This window comes from Leucopleurus acutus, assembly GCF_964270905.1.
Source record: "Leucopleurus acutus genome assembly, chromosome: 5".
Taxonomy (NCBI): domain Eukaryota; kingdom Metazoa; phylum Chordata; class Mammalia; order Artiodactyla; family Delphinidae; genus Leucopleurus; species Leucopleurus acutus.
In genome coordinates this window covers 129,137,481-129,156,241 of record NC_139147.1, presented here as the reverse complement: position 1 = coordinate 129,156,241, position 18,761 = coordinate 129,137,481, and the positions used below count along the sequence as shown (strand labels likewise).

Here is an 18,761-nt window from a genome sequence, read left to right as displayed (position 1 = left end):
GCAAAATGTTATTTATAAAAAGAAGTCTACCATACCCAGTTAGATTCTCTTGTTGGACAGAAAGGAACATTTTAATGAATGCATTCTTTAATGTGAATATCATTATTGTATATTCTAAGGTAATTAGAGCCATGGGAAAGAATTATTTTTACTGTTGATTACAAGCCCCACCACCCAAAACTGTTAATTATGTCTAAAATTTTCCTAATATGTAAATGTGTTAAATACCATAGCTAGTCAGCAGAGCTGAAAAGTGGAAAATGCAAATCATGTAAAATATAATGTCATGGATTTTTACTATGTTCAGATAATTTAAATTAACAGATGAAAGTATACTGGAAGAATATCTTCCAACCTTGCTTGGGTAAAATATGAGATTTATTTAAAATCAACATGTAAACTATTGGTAGGAGCAGAAATCATAAGCAGTGGCAACAGTGCTCAGTCATGGTCCAGCCAGGGCTCCTCAGTTTGCCTGTGGCTTCTGGACAGTGTGTGGACGGCAGGAATATGTCTCCACAAAGCTGCTGCCATGAGGCAGGACAAGACTCAGACTGGGGGCTCCCACTGATCTGCTGCCACGCGTGGGCCTTGAGGTCAGGAGAGCTGAAGGTGGATGAGGAGGAAGATACCTGTGTACCATGCTATCATGTTTATGAATACCTTCAAGTTGTAGACATTTTGTTTTCATTTTTCTTTCTTTTTCTCTTTTAACTTTCACAACGAACCTATGAGAATCACTGGTAGCCCAATTTTACAGATGAGGAAACAGAGAAATAACCTGCCCCAAAAAACACTTTTTATAAGTGAAGGGGGTAAAAAGGAAAGGGAAAAAGAGGAAAAAAACACAACAGGTCTGTTTATAAAATCTAAGCACAGTGCATCAAATTTTAAGTTATTTTGTTCAATAATAATGAAATACTATTCTAAAGTATACAGATTTTTTAAAGCCTTATATTTGTGAACAATAGTTTTATTTCTTATTATAATCTAGGCAAATAAGGAAACAGTGGAATGATATCTTAGAATATTTTTTAAAACTGTCAATGGAGAATTCTATACTAAGCCAAAATGTACTTGAAAAATGAAGACAAAATACAGTTTTTCAAACAAAAGCTGAGAGACTATGTCACTGGCAGACATACACTTCAAGACACGTTAGAGCAGTTCTTCATGTGGAAAGAAAAAACACCAATGGGAATTTGGATCTATACAAAAAATGAAGAGTGCTAAAAATATATGAACAACAACTAGGTATTTTTTCCTCATTTAAAAATTTCCTTAGGGCTTCCCTGGTGGCACAGTGGTTGAGAATCTGCCTGCCAATGCAGGGGACGCAGGTTCGAGCCCTGGTCTGGGAAGATCCCACATGCCGCGGAACAACTAGGCCCGTGAGCCACAAGTACTGAGCCTGTGCGTCCGGAGCCTGTGCTCCGCAACAAGAGAGGCCACGATAGTGAGAGGCCCGCGCACCGCGATGAAGAGTGGCCCCCGCTCACCACAACTGGAGAAAGCCCTCACACAGAAACAAAGACCCAACACAGCCAAAAATAAAATATAAATTAATTAATTAAAAAAAAATTTCCTTAATAGACTGTTTAAAGCAAAATCCCATGCACTGTGGGGTTTATAATATAAATGGAAGTAAAATGTATGCCCATAATAGCATAAAGGATGGAAGGGGATGAGTGGAAATACTGTATTGGAAGCTGCTTATATTAAACATGAAGTGGCATAACATTCGAAAGTAGAAGGTGTACACTGTAAGCCCTAGAACAGGTTTCCCAACTTCAGCACTAGTGACACTGTGGACTGGATGAGTCTCTGTTGTGAGAGGCTGTCTTGTGCATGGCAGGATGTTTAGTTCAGCAGCATCCCTGGCCTCCACTTACTGGATGCCCCAAGTTGTAATAACTGAAAATGTCTCCAGATATTGCCAAATGCCCCACACCCCCAGGAGGGAGGGTGCAAAACTGCGCCCAGTTGAGAAACCCTAAGCCAGACTGATGAAAGAAAATAAAAAGACACAAATAACCAATACGAGGAAGAAAAGAGGAAACATAATTACAGATCCTACAGACATCAAAAAATATTATAAGCAACTCAACTTTATGCCAATAAATTCAATAACTTAGATGAAATGAACAAATTCCTTGATATATATGTTACCAAAATAGATACAAGAACAAACAGAAAATCTATACAGCCCAATATTTCTTAGAGAAATTGAATTCAAAATTTAAAATCTTCCCACAAAGAAAACTCTGCATCCAATTTCACTGGATGAATTCTATCAAACTTGAAAGAAAAAAATACAATATTAGTTTCCTAATACAATTTTAGTTTCCTAGGGCTGCCATAACAAAGTACCACAAACTAGGTGACTGTTTAAACAACAGAATTTGCCTCACAGCTCTGGAGGCTAGAAGTCCAAAATCAGGGTGTTGGCAGGGCTACACTCACTCTGAAACCCACAGGGGAGAATCCTTCCTTGCCTAATCCTACCTTCTGGTGCTTTGCCAGCAATCCTTGGTGTTCCTTGGTTTGCAGCTGTAGTACTTCAATCTCTGCCTCTGTTTTCACACAACATTCTCCCCTTGCATGCCAGTGTCTCTTCTTATAATGATATCAGTCATACTGGATTACGGTCTACCTTAATTATGACTTCATCTTAACATTATATCTCTAATGACCCTGTTTCCAAAGGTCACATTCTGAGGTATAGGGGTTAGAACTTCAACCTATCTTTTGGGGGAACACAATTCAAACCACAGTACAATCCTACACAAACTCTTTCAGAAAACAGGGGAGGATGGAACACTTCTCGACGCATTTTTAGGCCAGCATTATCCTAAATACCAAAACCAAAGCGTTTAGCTTTTTGGAACTTAATATCTTTTTTATTAATTGTTACCATTAAGGTAGAACAACGGCCATCCTTGAGGTCTGTGCTTTGGGAGGAGGGAAGAGACAGGGCTCAGATGCAGACGGATGTATATTTTTAAAATCTTCATAGAGACAGAGTCTACAGGAATTTCCCTAAACCTATTGGTTTAAGGGGAATCTTCTGTTCTGCTTAAAAATGGAAAAACGATTTCAAATTAATAAAAGTTAAAGGAAGGTGCCTGCTGACATACAGGTGTTTGTCTTTAAACTTTATATGAACTTTTAATAATGACAGTAATTAGTCATTGTAATGCTTAATTTTTAAAATAGTGTTCAGGGCTTCCCTGGTGGTGCAGAGGTTAAGAATCCGCCTGCCAATGCAGGGGACACGGGTTCGAGCCCTGGTCCAGGAAGATCCCACATGACGCAGAGCAACTAAGCCTGTGCGCCACAACTACTGAGCCTGCGCTCTAGAGCCTGCGAGCCACAACTACTGAAGCCCGCCTGCCTAGAGCCCATTCTCCGCAACAAGAGCAGACGTTGCAATGAGGAGGCCGCGCACCTCAATAAAGAGTAGCCCCGCTGGCCGCAACTAGAGAAAGCCCGCGTGCAGCAACGAAGAATAAATAAAATCTTTATTTATTTATAAAGCACCAAAAAAATAAATTAATTAAATTAAAAATTTTTAAAAATAAATAAATAAAATAGTGTCCAATTGCCACAGGGAAGGTAGTTCACTACACAGATGGAACAGAGCCCAAAGAAGTGAAGCTAGTTGGAAGGGTGTTCCTACCCCTTATTTACAAGATAAGATGGGTCTGTTCTTATTCACTGATTGCGGTAGCAGCTTCGGGGAAGGAATAATCAATCCAAACTAGATTTTGGAGGAAGAAACAATAAGAACTGGTAAGAAGTGGATACTGCCACTTGATGAGTAACCCCATCCACTGACAAGGGATGTTCTAACAACTTCTGACCGTAAGACTTTCATAGTAATGCTGGTGGTATCTGAGACCTGGAGTGTACACAGGGACCATAACAGTACAAAATATATAAGATGACTTAAAAAAATACTTCTTTCACATTGTTGTATCCACATTACCACTAAGCACCCATCTAAGTTTCTTATGTTACATATTGCAGCACTAAGAAACACCAAAAAAAGAACAATAAACCCAAAGGGAAAGTTCCAGTTTCATTTCCTTACAAGCCAACAACCAAAAAAAGTGATTAATTACATGTTGGCTCACCAACCCTCTAAAAAAAATCAAGACCAAACAGCACAAGGATAATTTGTGGAAAACTTGCTCTCTAAAGTCTTCTGATAACTGAACCATTTAAAATTTAGACAGACTTATTCTATAATTTCCTCTTGTTTGACGTCTTTGGAAAGGGGGCAATGAGAAGGTCAGCCTGTTTTTTCCAGAGTTTTATAAAACTTTTATAAAAGGCTCTTGCTACATCCATTTAAAGAAGATGTAGAGAATAACAGTGTTCTTCTATTCATCTTATTTCTCTTCTCCCAACTTGTGTTATTTTACAGCTTCTTAATATATAGGATACAAAATTTTTTCTTCACTAACAACATATACAGATGTGACTTGTCAAAAAGTATATAATACTGGGGACTACCCTGGTGGCGCAGTGGTTAAGAATCCACTTGCCAATGCAGGGGACACGAGTTCGATCCCTGGTCTGGGAAGATCCCACATGCTGCGAAGCAGCTAAGCCTGTGTACAACTACTGAGCCTGTGCTCTAGAGCCTGCATGCCACAACTACTGAGCCTGTGCACCTAGAGCCCCCCTGCTCTGCAGCAAGAGAAGCCACCACAATGAGAAGCCCGCACACCACAACCAAGAGTAGCCCCCCACTCGCCACAACTACAGAAAGCCCGTGCACGGCAATGAAAGACTCAACGCAGCCAAAAATAAATGAATGAAAAATTTATTTATTTTTTAAAAAGTATATAGATCAGAGTGATGTGAGGTGAGAACTCCACCAACCCTAAAAGGTCTCTCCCCTAGAATCTCCAGAAAGAAACATAGCCCCGCTAGTACCTTGGATTTAGCCCAGGAAAAGTCCAAGCTACAGAAAGCCATGTGGATGAAAGTCTCTTGGTGCTCCAGCCAGGAGTCAGGGCTCTGCCTCTGAGGTAGGAGAGCCAACTTCAGGACACTGGTCAACAAGAGACCTCCCAGCTCCACATAATATCAAACGGCGAAAATCTCCCAGAGACCTCCATCTTAACACCAGCACCCAGCTTCCCTCAACGACCAGCAAGCCACAGTGCTGGACAACCTATGCCAAACAACTAGCAAAACAGGAACACAACCCCACCCATTAGCAGAGAGGCTGCCTAAAATCATAATAAGGCCACAGACACCCCAAAACACACCACCAGACGTGAACCTGCCCACTACAGAGACACGATCCAGCCTCATCCACCACAACACAGGCACTAGTCCCCTACACCAGGAAGCCTACACAACATACTGAACCAACCTTAGCCACTGGAGACAGACATCAAAAACAGCGGGAACTACGAACGTGCAGTCTGCAAAAAGGAGACCCCAAACACAGTAAGATAAGCAAAATGAGAAGACAGAAAAACACACAGCAGATGAAGGAGCAAGATAAAAATGCGCCAGACCTAACAAATGAAGAGGAAAAGCCAGTCTACCTGAAAAACAATTCAGAATAATGATGGTAAGGATGATCCGAAATCTTGGAAACAGAATGCACAAAATGCAAGAATCAGTTAACAAGGACCTAGAAGCAATAAAAATGAAACAAGCAACGATGAACAACACAATAAATGAAATTAAAAGTACTCTAGATGGGATCAATAGCAGAATAACTGAGGCAGAAGAACGGGTAAGTGACCTGGAAGATAAAATAGTGGAAATAACTACTGCAGAGCAGAATAAAGAAAAAAGAATGAAAAGAACTGAGGACAGTCTCAGAGACCTCTGGGACAACATTAAACGCACCAACATTCGAATTATAGGGGTTCCAGAAGAAGAAGAGAAAAAGAAAGGGACTGAGAAAATATTTGAAGAGATTATAGTTCAAAACTTCCCTAATATGGGAAAGGAAATAGTTAATCAAGTCCAGGAAGCACAGAGAGTCCCATACAAGATAAATACAAGGAGAAATACGCCAAGACACATATTAATCAAACTGTCAAAAATTAAATACAAAGAAAGCATATTAAAAGCAGCAAGGGAAAAACAACAAATAACACACAAGGGAATCCCCATAAGGTTAACAGCTGATCTCTCAGCAGAAACCCTACAATCCAGAAGGGAGTAACAGGACATAGTGAAAGTCATGAAGGAGAAAAACCTGCAGCCAAGACTACTCTACCCAGCAAGGATCTCATTCAGATTTGATGGAGAAGTTAAAACCTTTACAGACAAGCAAAAGCTGAGAGAGTTCAGCACCACCAAACCAGCTTTACAACAAATGCTAAAGGAACTTCTCTAGACAAGAAACACGAGAGAAGGAAAAGAACTATAATAACGAACCCAAAACAATTTAGAAAATGGGAATAGGAACATACATATCGATAATTACCTTAAATGCAAATGGACTAAATGCTCCCACCAAAAGACACAGATTGGCTGAATGGATGCAAAAACAAGACCCTTATATATGCTGTCTAGAGACCCACTTCAGACCTAGAGACATATACAGACTGAAAGTAAGGTGATGGAAAAAGATATTCCATGCAAATGGAAACCAAAAGAAAGCTGGAGTAGCAATTTTCATATCAGACAAAATAGACTTTAAAATAAGGACTATTAAAAGAGACAAAGAAGGACACTACATAATGATCAAGGGATCGATCCAAGAAGAAGATATAACAACTGTAAATATTTATGCACCCAACCTAGGAGCACCTCAATACATAAGGCAAATACTAACAGCCATAAAAGGGGAAATCGACAGTAACACATTCATAGTAGGGGACTTAAACACCCCACTTTCACCCATGGACAGATCATCCAAAATGAAAATAAATAAGGAAACACAAGCTTTAAATGATACATTAAAAAAGATGGACTTAATTGATATTTATAGGACACTCCATCCAAAAACAACAGAATACACATTTTTCTCAAGTGCTCATGGAACATTCTCCAGGATAGATCATATCTTGGGTCACAAATCAAGCCTTGGTAAATTTAAGAAAATTGAAATTGTATCAAGTATCTTTTCTGACCACAACACCATGAGACTAGATATCAATTACAGGAAAATATCTGTAAAAAATACAAATACATGGAGGCTAAACAACACTACTTAATAATGAAGTGATCACTGAAGAAATCAAAGAGGAAATAAAATATACCTAGAAACAAATGACAATGGAGACACAATGACCCAAAACCTATGGGATGCAGCAAAAGCAGTTCTAAGGGGGAAGTTTATAGCAATACAAGTCCACCTTAAGAAGCAGGAAACATCTCGAATAAACAACCTAACCTTGCACCTCAAGCAATTAGAGAAAGAAAGAACAAAAAACCCCAAAGTTAGCAGAAGGAAAGAAATCATAAAAATCAGATCAGAAATAAATGAAAAAGAAATGAAGGAAACAACAGCAAAGATCAATAAAACTAAAAGCTGGTTCTTTGAGAAGATAAACAAAATAGATAAACCACTAGCCAGACTCATCAAGAAAAAAAGAGAGAAGACTCAAATCAATAGAATTAGAAATGAAAAAGGAGAAGTAACAACTGACACTGCAGAAATACAAAAGATCATGAGAGATTACTACAAGCAACTCTATGCCAATAAAATGGACAATCTGGAAGAAATGGACAAATTCTTAGAAATGCACAACCTGCCAAGACTGAAGCAGGAAGAAATAGAAAATATGAGCACACCAATCACAAGCACTGAAATTGAAACTGTGATTAAAAATCTTCCAACAAACAAAAGCCCAAGACCAGATGGCTTCACAGGCGAATTCTATCAAACATTTAGAGAAGAGCTAACACCTATCCTTCTCAAACTCTTCCAAAATATAGCAGAGGGAGGAACACTCCCAAATTCATTCTACGAGGCCACCATCACCTTGATACCAAAACCAGACAAGGATGGCACAAAGAAAGAAAACTACAGGCCAATATCACTGATGAACATAGATGCAAAAATCCTCAACAAAATACTAGCAAACAGAATCCAGCAGCACATTAAAAGGATCATACACCATGATCAAGTGGGGTTTACTCCAGGAATGCAAGGATTCTTCAATATACGCAAATCTATCAATGTGATAAACCATATTAACAAATTGAAGGAGAAAAACCATATGATCATCTCAATAGATGCAGAGAAAGCTTTTGACAAAATTCAACACCCATTTATGATAAAAACCCTGCAGAAAGTAGGCATAGAGGGAACTTTCCTCAACATAATAAAGGCCATATAGGACAAGCCCACAGCCAACATCATCCTCAATGGTGAAAAACTGAAAGCATTTCCACTAAGATCAGGAACAAGACAAGGTTGCCCACTCTCACCACTCTTATTCAACATAGTTTTGGAAGTTTTACCCACAGCAATCAGAGAAGAAAAGGAAATAAAAGGAATCCAAATTGGAAAAGAAGAAGTAAAGCTGTCACTGTTTGCAGATGACATGATACTATACATAGAGAATCCTAAAGATGCTACCAGAAAACTACTAGAGCTAATCAATGAATTTGGTAAAGTAGCAGGATACAAAATTAATGCACAGAAATCTCTGGCATTCCTATATACTAAAGATGAAAAATCTGAAAGTGAAATCAAGAAAACACTCCCATTTACCACTGCAACCAAAAGAATAAAATATCTAGGAATAAACCTACCTAAGGAGACAAAAGACCTGTATGCAGAAAATTATAAGACACTGATGAAATAAATTAAAGATGATACAAATAGATGGAGAGATATACCATGTTCTTGGATAGGAAGAATCAACACTGTGAAAATGACTCTACTACCCAAAGCAATCTATAGATTCAATGCAATCCCTATCAAACTACCACTGGCATTTTTCACAGAACTAGAACAAAAAATTTCGCAATTTGTATGGAAACACAAAAGACCCCGAATAGCCAAAGCAATCTTGAGAACGAAAAAAGGAGCTGGAGGAATCAGGCTCCCTGACTTCAGACTATACTACAAAGCTACAGTAATCAAGACAGTACGGTACTGACACAAAAACAGAAAGATAGATCAATGGAACAGGATACAAAGCCCAGAGATAAACCCACGCACATATGGACACCTTATCTTTGATAAAGGTGGCAGGAATGTACAGTGGAGAAAGGACAGCCTCTTCAATAAGTGGTGCTGGGAAAACTGAACAGGTACATGTAAAAGTATGAGATTAGATCACTCCCTAACACCATACACAAAAATAAGCTCAAAATGGATTAAAGACCTAAATGTAAGGCCAGAAACTATCAAACTCTTAGAGGAAAACATAGGCAGAACACTCTATGACATAAATCACAGAAAGATCCTTTCTGACCCACCTCCTAGAGTAATGGAAATAAAAACAAAAATAAACAAATGGGACCTAATGAAACTTCAAAGCTTTTGCACAGCAAAGGTACCATAAACAAGACCAAAAGACAACCCTCAGAATGGGAGAAAATATTTGCAAATGAAGCAACCGACAAAGGATTAAATCTCCAAAATTTACAAGCAGCTCATGCAGCTCAATAACAAAAAAACAAACAACCCAATCCAAAAATGGGCAGAAGACCTAAATAGACATTTCTCCAAAGAAGATATACAGACTGCCAACAAACACATGAAAAGAATGCTCAACATCATTAATCATTAGAGAAATGCAAATCAAAACTACAATGAGATATCATCTCACACCTGTCAGAATGTCCATGATCAAAAAATCTAGAAACAATAAATGTTGGAGAGGGTGTGGAGAAAAGGGAACACTCTTGCACTGCTGGTGGGAATGTGAATTGGTTCAGCCACTATGGAGAACAGTATGGAGGTTCCTTAAAAAACTACAAATAGAACTACCATATGACCCAGCAATCCCACTACTGGGCATATACCCTGAGAAAACCAAAATTCAAAAAGAGTCACGTACCAAAATGTTCATTGCAGCTCTATTTACAATAGCCCGGAGATGGAAACAACCTAAGTGCCCATCATTGGATGAATGGATAAAGAAGATGTGGTACATATATACAATGGTATATTACTCAGCCATAAAAAGAAACGAAATTGAGCTATTTGTAATGAGGTGGATAGACCTAGAGTCTGTCATACAGAGTGAAGTAAGTCAGAAAGAAAAAGACAAATACCGTATGCTAACACATATATATGGAATTTAAGGAAAAAAAAGTCATGAAGAACCTAGGGGTAAGACAGGAATAAAGACGCAGACCTACTGGAGAACGGACTTGAGGTTATGGGGAGGGGGAAGGGTGAGCTGTGACAGGGCGAGAGAGAGTCATGGACATATACACACTAACAAACGTAGTAAGGCAGATAGCTAGTGGGAAGCAGCCGCATGGCACAGGGATATTGGCTCAGTGCTTTGTGACAGCCTGGAGGGGTGGGATAGGGAGGGTGGGAGGGAGGGAGACGCAAGAGGGAAGACATATGGGAACATATGTATATGTATAACTGATTCACTTTGTTATAAAGCAGAAACTAACACACTATTGTAAAGCAATTATACCTCAATAAAGATGTTAAAAAAAAGAAATAAAAAAAGGGAAAGAGAAAAAAAAAGTATATAATAATTCTTTTTTACTCTTTGATGTAATATTCACTAATGTTGGGACTATTCAGAGATTTCCATTCTGTTACTTCAGGCTGACCTCAATATATTACATATGATGAAAAAAAATTTTGTTCAATTCTAAATGATCTCATCTGACCATAGCAAAAGCATAATCAAGTGTTTTATGGCTAGGCCTTTCTGTTAACACTGGAAACCTAACATCCCTTTCTCATATATGGAAATAGGTTCAGATGACCAAAGTGGAATTAACTTAATGTGGGACAAGTGCTTTCCAAGCTTGAGTAATAAGAAAAATCACCTGGAGTGTTTGTTAAAATTACAGATTCCTTAGCCCCATCCTAGTAATTCTGAGGCCTGGAACTCAATATTTTTAAGAGTCCTAAATGGGTCCTAAGATCCTGCAAACTTAGGAACTAGTCTTAGATGTGTTAGCAGTGGTGGTCAGACAGCAAAGACAGAAGACAGCTTTTATGTATTTTTATTGTAGTATGGCCAACATACAATAAACTGTTCGATTTGATATATTCTCACATATGTACACATCTCTGAAACAACTGCCACAATCAAGATAATGAACATATCACATATCCATCACTTCCCAAAGATTCTTACAGCTCTAATCCCTTCCTCCCAGTCCCCACTATCTCCAAATAACCATTAATCTGCTCTCTGCCACTAACATTAGTTTGCATTTTCTAGAATTTCACATAAATGGAATTATTAAAACTGTACATTTTGTCTAGCTTCTTTCACTCAGAATAACGATTCTGAGATTCATCCATGATATATTGACAGTTCATCCCTTTTCACTGCTGAACAGTAGTTCACTGTATGAATACAGCAGTTTACCCACTTACCTGTTGATGGACATTGAATTATTTCCAGGTTTAGCTACTAAAAATAAGGCTGCTATGAACATCTATGCCCAAGTATTGGTAAGGACATATGCTTTCATTTACCTAGGAGCAAAATGACTGGATATGGTATGTACATGTTTAACGTTTTAAGAAACTGCCACACTGGGAATTGTCCCTGGTGGTCCAGTGGTTAGGAATCTGCTTTCCAATGCAGGGGATGCAGGTTCGATTCCTGGTCAGGGAACACAGGCCATGGGGGAAATAAGCCCACATGCCCCAACTGCTGAGCCCACAGGCCTCAACTAGACAGCCCACACACCACAACTTCAGAGCCCACGTGCTGCAGTGAAGAGCCCTCGTGCCATAACTAGAGAGAAGCCCATGGGCCACAATGAAGATCCTGCGTGCCACAACTAAGACCCAACGCAGCCAAAAATAAATAAATTAAAAAAAATTTATTAAGGATAAAATATCTCATACTTAAAAAAAAAAGAAAGAAACAAACTGCAAAACTGTTTTCCGAAGTGTATGTACCATATTACATTACCATCAGCGGTATAAGAGAGCTACCGTTCTTCCATATCCTTGCAAAGACTTCAGTCTTCAATTTTAGCCATAGTAATGGGTGGGGAATGGTATTTTGTTGTGGTTTTAGTTTGCGTTTTCCTAATGATTAATGATGTTAATCATATTTTCATGTGCTTATTTTCCATTTATATATCTTCACTGGTGAAGTGTCTGTTGAAATATTTTGCCCATTTTTATATTGGGTTGCTTTTTTATTACAGCTTTTTTATTTACCCTGCTATCTGAAAGTAGAGCATTCCTATGAAACCTTTTGTAAACAGAAATGCCATAAAGTGAGGCAGCAATTACTTTAGAACACATCTTACTAACACATGCACAATATAAATCGAGATAAATCACAGATGCTCACAAGCACAGTTCAAAGCCATGGTGGCTTGATACTGAGATGCTGAGTGTAGTGTCTGGGGAAGGAGCTTGGTGGGGCCACTCTCACTGCCTGGGGTGCAAGATGCCTCTATAATGGCTGCTACAAAACAAACACTTGAATGCTGTTTTTGCTTTTCACCTTTTTTTTTGTAAAACCAAAAATCTTCTTTCGATTTCTCTTGGTTTGTGAAAACAGGTACTAACATACGTCTTTCGTAAAAGCGAAGTGGCATAAAGCAAACTTTTGAAAAGTGGGGAATACCTGTACTGAATTTTTAGAGTTCTTTATATATTCTGCAAGTATGTCCTTTACCAGATATATGACTTGCAAATATATCCTCTGAGTGTGACTTGTCTTCTCATTCTCTTAACACTATTTCAAAAAGTACAAGCTTCAAATTTTGATAAAGTCTAATTTGTTCTTTTACAGATCTTGAGTTGGTGTCTTGTCTAAGAAATCTTTGCTTATGGCAAAGCTCCAAAGATTTTCTTCTATTATTGTCTTCCAGAAGTTTTATAGTTTTAGGTCATGCACTTAGGTCTGTGACTTATTTTGAGTTAATTTTTGTACATGGAGCAAGGTATAAATTGAAGTTCATTTGTTTTGTAGCTGGATATCCAGTTGCTCCAGGACCATTTGTTTAAAAGAGAATCCTTTCTCCATTGACTTGCCTTTGCACTTTTGTTGCAAATTAGTTGTCCATACATATGTGGGTCAAATTTTACATACTCTATTCTGTTCCACTGATCTACCTATCTACCTTAATCCCAATACCACAACTATCTTGATTACTGTAATTTGAAATCAGACCCATAACTTTCTTTTTTCAAAGCTGTTTTGGCTATGGTTCTTTGCCTTTCCATATCAATTTTATCAATCTGTCAACTTCTACAAAAAAATAAAAATTAAAAGCCTGCAAAGATTTTCTTCGGAAATGTGTTGAATCTATAGGTCAACTTGGAGAGAACTAACATCTCAATATTGAGTTTTCTGGCCAACAAACAAGGTACACCACTCCACTTATGTAGGACTTTAATTTCTCTCAACAGTGTTTCATAGCGTTTTCATCATATAGGTCTTTCACAATTTTTGTCATATTTATTCCTAAGAATTTCATATTTTATGATGCTTTTATGTTTTTAAAAAACTTTTAATTTCTGATTTTTATTAGTATGTAGAAATACAACTTACTTTTGTACATTGATCTTATATTCTGTAATCTTTCTAAACTCATTTATTAGTTCTAGTAGCTATTTTGTGTATCACATTGGATTTTCTTCATAGACGATCAAGTTGCCCACAAATAAAGAGTTACTTTTTCCTATGCAATATTTTCTTACCTTTTATTTCCTTTTCTTGCCTTAGTGCACTGGCTAGAACCTTGAGAACAATACTGATGAGAGTGGGTGCCCTTGTCTTGTTACTGTTATTAGGTAAAAAGAATTCAGCCTTTTAGCATTAAGTATGATAACAGCTATAGGGTTTTGTTTTTGTTTTTGTAGATGCCTTTTATCAGACTGCTAGGAATTTTTACTAGAAATGAATTTTGGATTTTTTTCTAATACTTTTTCTGCATCTACTGAGATGATCATATGGTTTTTATTTTTTAATATGTAATACAGTAAACTGCACTGCTTGACTTTTCAAATGACTGAAAAAGCTTGTATTCTTGGGATAAAGCCTATGTGGTCATAATATTATTTTTAAATATATTCATGGGTTCTAAACTTCTGTTTAATTTTTGCATCTGTGATCATGAGTGATAATGATCTGTAGATCAGTTTCAAGGTAATGTTGACTTCACAGAATGAGTTAGAAAGTATTCTCTCCTCAACTTTCTGAAACTGTATAGAATTTTTATTATTTCTTCCTTAAATGTTTGAAGGCATTCGGCAGTGCCCTAGAGTTTAATCTAGACCTAAAATTTTCTTTTGGGGCAGGTTTTTAACTAAATATTAAATTTTGGGGGAATTACCTGGCAGTCCAGTGGTTAGGACTCCACACTCTCACTGCTGAGGGCCTGGCTTTAATCCCTGGTTGGGGAACTAAGATCCCACAAGCCACACAGCAAGGCCAAAAAAAAAAACAAAAATTCAATTTTTATATGGCTATTCAGATTATCTACTCCTTGAGTGAGCTTTGAAAATTCTTATCTTCCAAAAAATTTGTCCATTTCACCTGTGTCTAAATTTATTGGGAAAAAGTTCATAATATTCTCTTACTATTAATACCTGTGAGAATCTTTAATGATATCACCTCTCTCATTCATTATATCGTTAATTTGCAACTTCTTTTTTTCCTGATTAGTCTGGCAAAAGATTCATCATTAATGATATTCTCAGAGTTAAGCACTGGTTTCACTTGATTTTTCTCCACTGTTTTTCTGTTTCATATTTCACTGACTTCCATCTAATCTTTATTATTTCTTTTCACCTACTTACTTGGGAGTTAAACTGCTCTTCTTCTAGTTTGTTAAGGTAAAAACTAAGGTCACTAATTTGAGACTTTTCTTCTTTTCTAATATTGATGTTTAATAGTATACATGTCGCCCTTGAGCAGCATCCCCCAAATTTTGAAATGTCTTTACTTTCATTCAATTCTAAGTACTTTATAATTTCCCTTTTGATTACTTCCTTGACACATGGGTTACTTGAATGTGTATTATTTAGTTTCTAAATATTTGAGGATTTTCTAGATTCCTTTTTGTTGTTGTTGTTTTAATTTATTTTTATTTTTGAGTGCATTGGGTCTTTGCTGCTGCTCGCGGGCTTTCTCTAGTTGTGGTGAGTGGGGGCTACTCTTCATTGCGGTGCACGGACTTCTCGCTGTGTTGGCTTCTCTTGTTGCAGAGCACGGGCTTCAGTAGTTGTGGCTCATGGGCTCTAGAGCACAGGCTCAGTAGTTGTGGCACACGGGCTTAGTTGCTCCGTGGCATGTGGGATCTTCCCGGACCAGGGATTGAACCTGTGTCCCCTGCATTGGCAGGCGGATTCTTAACCACTATGCCAGCAGGGAAGTCCTAGATTCCTATTTTTGATTTCTAATTTAATTCCACTGTGTTCACAAAACCCTACTTTGTGTGAATTAAATCCTTTTAAATTTATTGACTTGATCATGATCCAGAATGTGGTCTACCTTAGTAAATATTCCATGTGAACCTGCAGATATGCATTCTGCTGTTGTTGAATGGTGTGTTCTATAACTGTTAACTAGATCAAGTTGGTTGGTACTGTCATTGAAATCTATATCCTTACTGATTTGCTGTCTATTTTACCAATTACTACACAAGGCACATAAAAATATGTTCAATTATCTTTTTAAACGATTTAAGTAATGAGAAAAAAAACCTGTATACATTTACCCATGCAGTTACCATTTCTGGTATTCTCTGTTCCTTCGTCAGACCCGTATTTCCATCTGGCTGGTTCCTAAAGGACTTCCTTTAACATTTCTTATAGTGCACATCTGCTAGTTATGAATTCTTTCAGCTTTTCTATTTCTGGAAAAGTCTTTATTTCCCCTTCAGTTTTTGAAAGAGATTTTATCCGGATATAAAATTCTACATAAGTTTTTTCTTACAGTAGATGTTCAAGATGTTTATAGATGTTGCTTCACTGTCTTCTCCCTTGCATGGCTTCCAGTGAGAAATTTTCCTGGTTCCTCTGTATATTAACATTCTTTTTTTTATGGCTGCTTTTAAGATTTTCTCTTTATCGCTAGTTTTGCGCAATTTGATTATAATGTGTAACGCATTAGTTTCTTCGTGCTTATTTTGTTTGGGGTTTGTTGAGCTCTTAGATCTGTGGATTTATAGTTTTAATCAAATTTGGAAACATTTCAGTTATTTCTTCATTATTCTTTTAGTCCCCCACTGCCCCGCATCTCCAATGCATGCTTTTGTGGACCCCGATTACAACTATATTCAGCAACTGAAGTTGTCCCATAGGTCAATGAGAGATCCTTCTTCAAGAATTTTCTGTACCTTCTCTCTCCCATCTCTTGCTTTATTCCCATCTCAGACAAGAGGTATACCTCCTCCTATGCCAAACTATACCTTTACATGGGCTTCTGAGCCCGTTCACCTATCATCTCTTGGACCTCCCCTCCAATAATCACAAGTCCATCTCTTTCTCCCCATTGCTTCCCTGCCTAAAAGCCACACCAAACAAACCCAGTAAAATAAAACACAACATTAACACAATAAAACCTCTCTTGATCCTGCCAACCCATCAAGCTACAATCTTTCCACTCCTTTTCATAGCTAAACTTCTTCAAAGTGTAATCTATTTATTGTCTCCACTTTCTCAGCTCCCACAGAGCCCTTAACAACCATATCCATCTTTAATGATTTACTAAACCTGCCTGTTCAAAAGCCCTCAAAGATTTCCTCATCCTTTCTGACTACTGCAGATATATTTAGAGACTAGACTCTCCTTGAAACTATTTCCTTCCTTGGTTTCTAAGACACAGCATTCTCTGGATTCTCTTCTTACCTTTCTGTTTGATTCATTGTTCATCTTTCCTTTCTCACTAACTAAAGTAAATATTCCCTACATTTTCTCTTGGCTTTCTTCTCTCTTTATATTCGCCACCTCTGAGCTCAACAAACTCTCTTGTTTATTCTAACACACACTTTTACGAAGCTGATGTACAATTTCTAATATCCTGCTTCTATGTCTGTCCAGAATTCCAGACCTACATTCCACCCATCAGTATCCTGAACTTAACATGCCCCATAGCAAATCAATCATGTTTTCCCCTCAAACCAGACAGTCTACCTGTTGTCCTCAATTGTGTTGCATCTTTACAGTGCAAAGATTGCACTTATGTTTTCAGAAACATGGGCCCTGGGCACAAAAGCAGAGTAGGTATCTATGCAATATATCTAATACTTAAGAGGGAGACCTTAGGCCACAAATGTCAATTAATAAATCATTTACTCATAAATAACAACTGTAGTCAAAAGAACACATGGGATCTCTGAATTGAAGTCTGTAGGAGTGAGACAAGGAGAAAAATGAGGATTCAACATGGAAACAGAGGGTAGAAGAGGACAGTGTGAGGCCCTCCAAGATTCTTTTACACAGTCACGTACACAGCTCTCTAAGGATAAGATTAACACTGCTACATGCACACACACACACACACACACAACTTTAATTCTGTAAATATGGAAAACCTTCTAAAGGAAAATAATTAAGTCAGAGTTCCCCACTGCCTGTTCTGGGAAAAATGACTTGTGCCAGAAAATATAAGGCAGCGTGTGATAGGTGCCATTATTAGGTAGATAAAGAATTCTTTATGGGTGTCATTAAGTAGATACAATTCTCTGGGATCCAAAGATGATCAAATTAAATGGCACAGAAGCACCTGGCGAGTTTGGACTCAGCAGGAATTTCGGATTGGCTTAAATGCAGAATATAAAGAAACGTACAGTAGAAAATATAAAACTGAAACATGAAGATAAGGAACAGAAGTTCTGAAAACCAAGGCGAAGGAGTTTGGATTTCTCTTTACCAATTCCTTTAATTAAGAGTTCACTCTGAAGATCAAAATATCATAGAGTAACATTCCAAGCAGTGGAAAGCTTGAGTTTAATCGACTTTCATTAACATTAACTAAACAATTTTCACAAGTTTCCAAAACTAACACTATGCCGTACTCGAGGTACAGGCTTTATTAGTATATACCCCTTTCTGAATATCCAATTTTTGAAGCTATACTATTCTACGAATTTTCATTTTTCAGACACGTATTTTCCAGGCCTTTCCAATAACCACAGTGGAAATATGTATCTATAGAATTATGCTACTTTAAAAAAGCTTTACTGGATGCACAGTGGTGGGCCAAGCCCCTGGCACACTGAGTGGAGTCAAGGGCCAGGGGCCAGGATCCAATTAATAAATTCACACAAGTGACCTTTAAAGGGTTCTTTTTAACAATTCTTCAGTGTAAACTATCACCTAAAAATCTTAATAATCCTTTATACTTATCACTGTGGCTAATACTTTTCTATTCCAGCTAAACAAATGTACCCAAGTGTACAATGACTATATAGAAAGTGCATTTTGACTGCATCAGGTATCGAATTTAGTACATGCCTGCTAACTCAACTTCAAAAATCTGCAAACTTTAGGCACAGAGTGTCCTACGTGACTGAAAAGAGACCAAATCTGTCCTAGGATCTAATACTGGATGCCTACCAAGCCATCACACATATCTGCTATATATGGTACTTTCCTCCACTGTATCAGATGCTTAGACATTGCTCTATCAGAACACTGGGGC

The 18,761-nt window shown here is 37.7% G+C and overlaps 1 protein-coding gene across 1 annotated transcript in view; it reads right to left on the bottom strand.

The window, feature by feature from the left end:
• The window catches only part of RYK (receptor like tyrosine kinase), a 101,056-nt gene that overhangs the window by 2,904 nt on the left and 79,391 nt on the right, over positions 1-18,761 (bottom strand). The window lies entirely within an intron of this gene.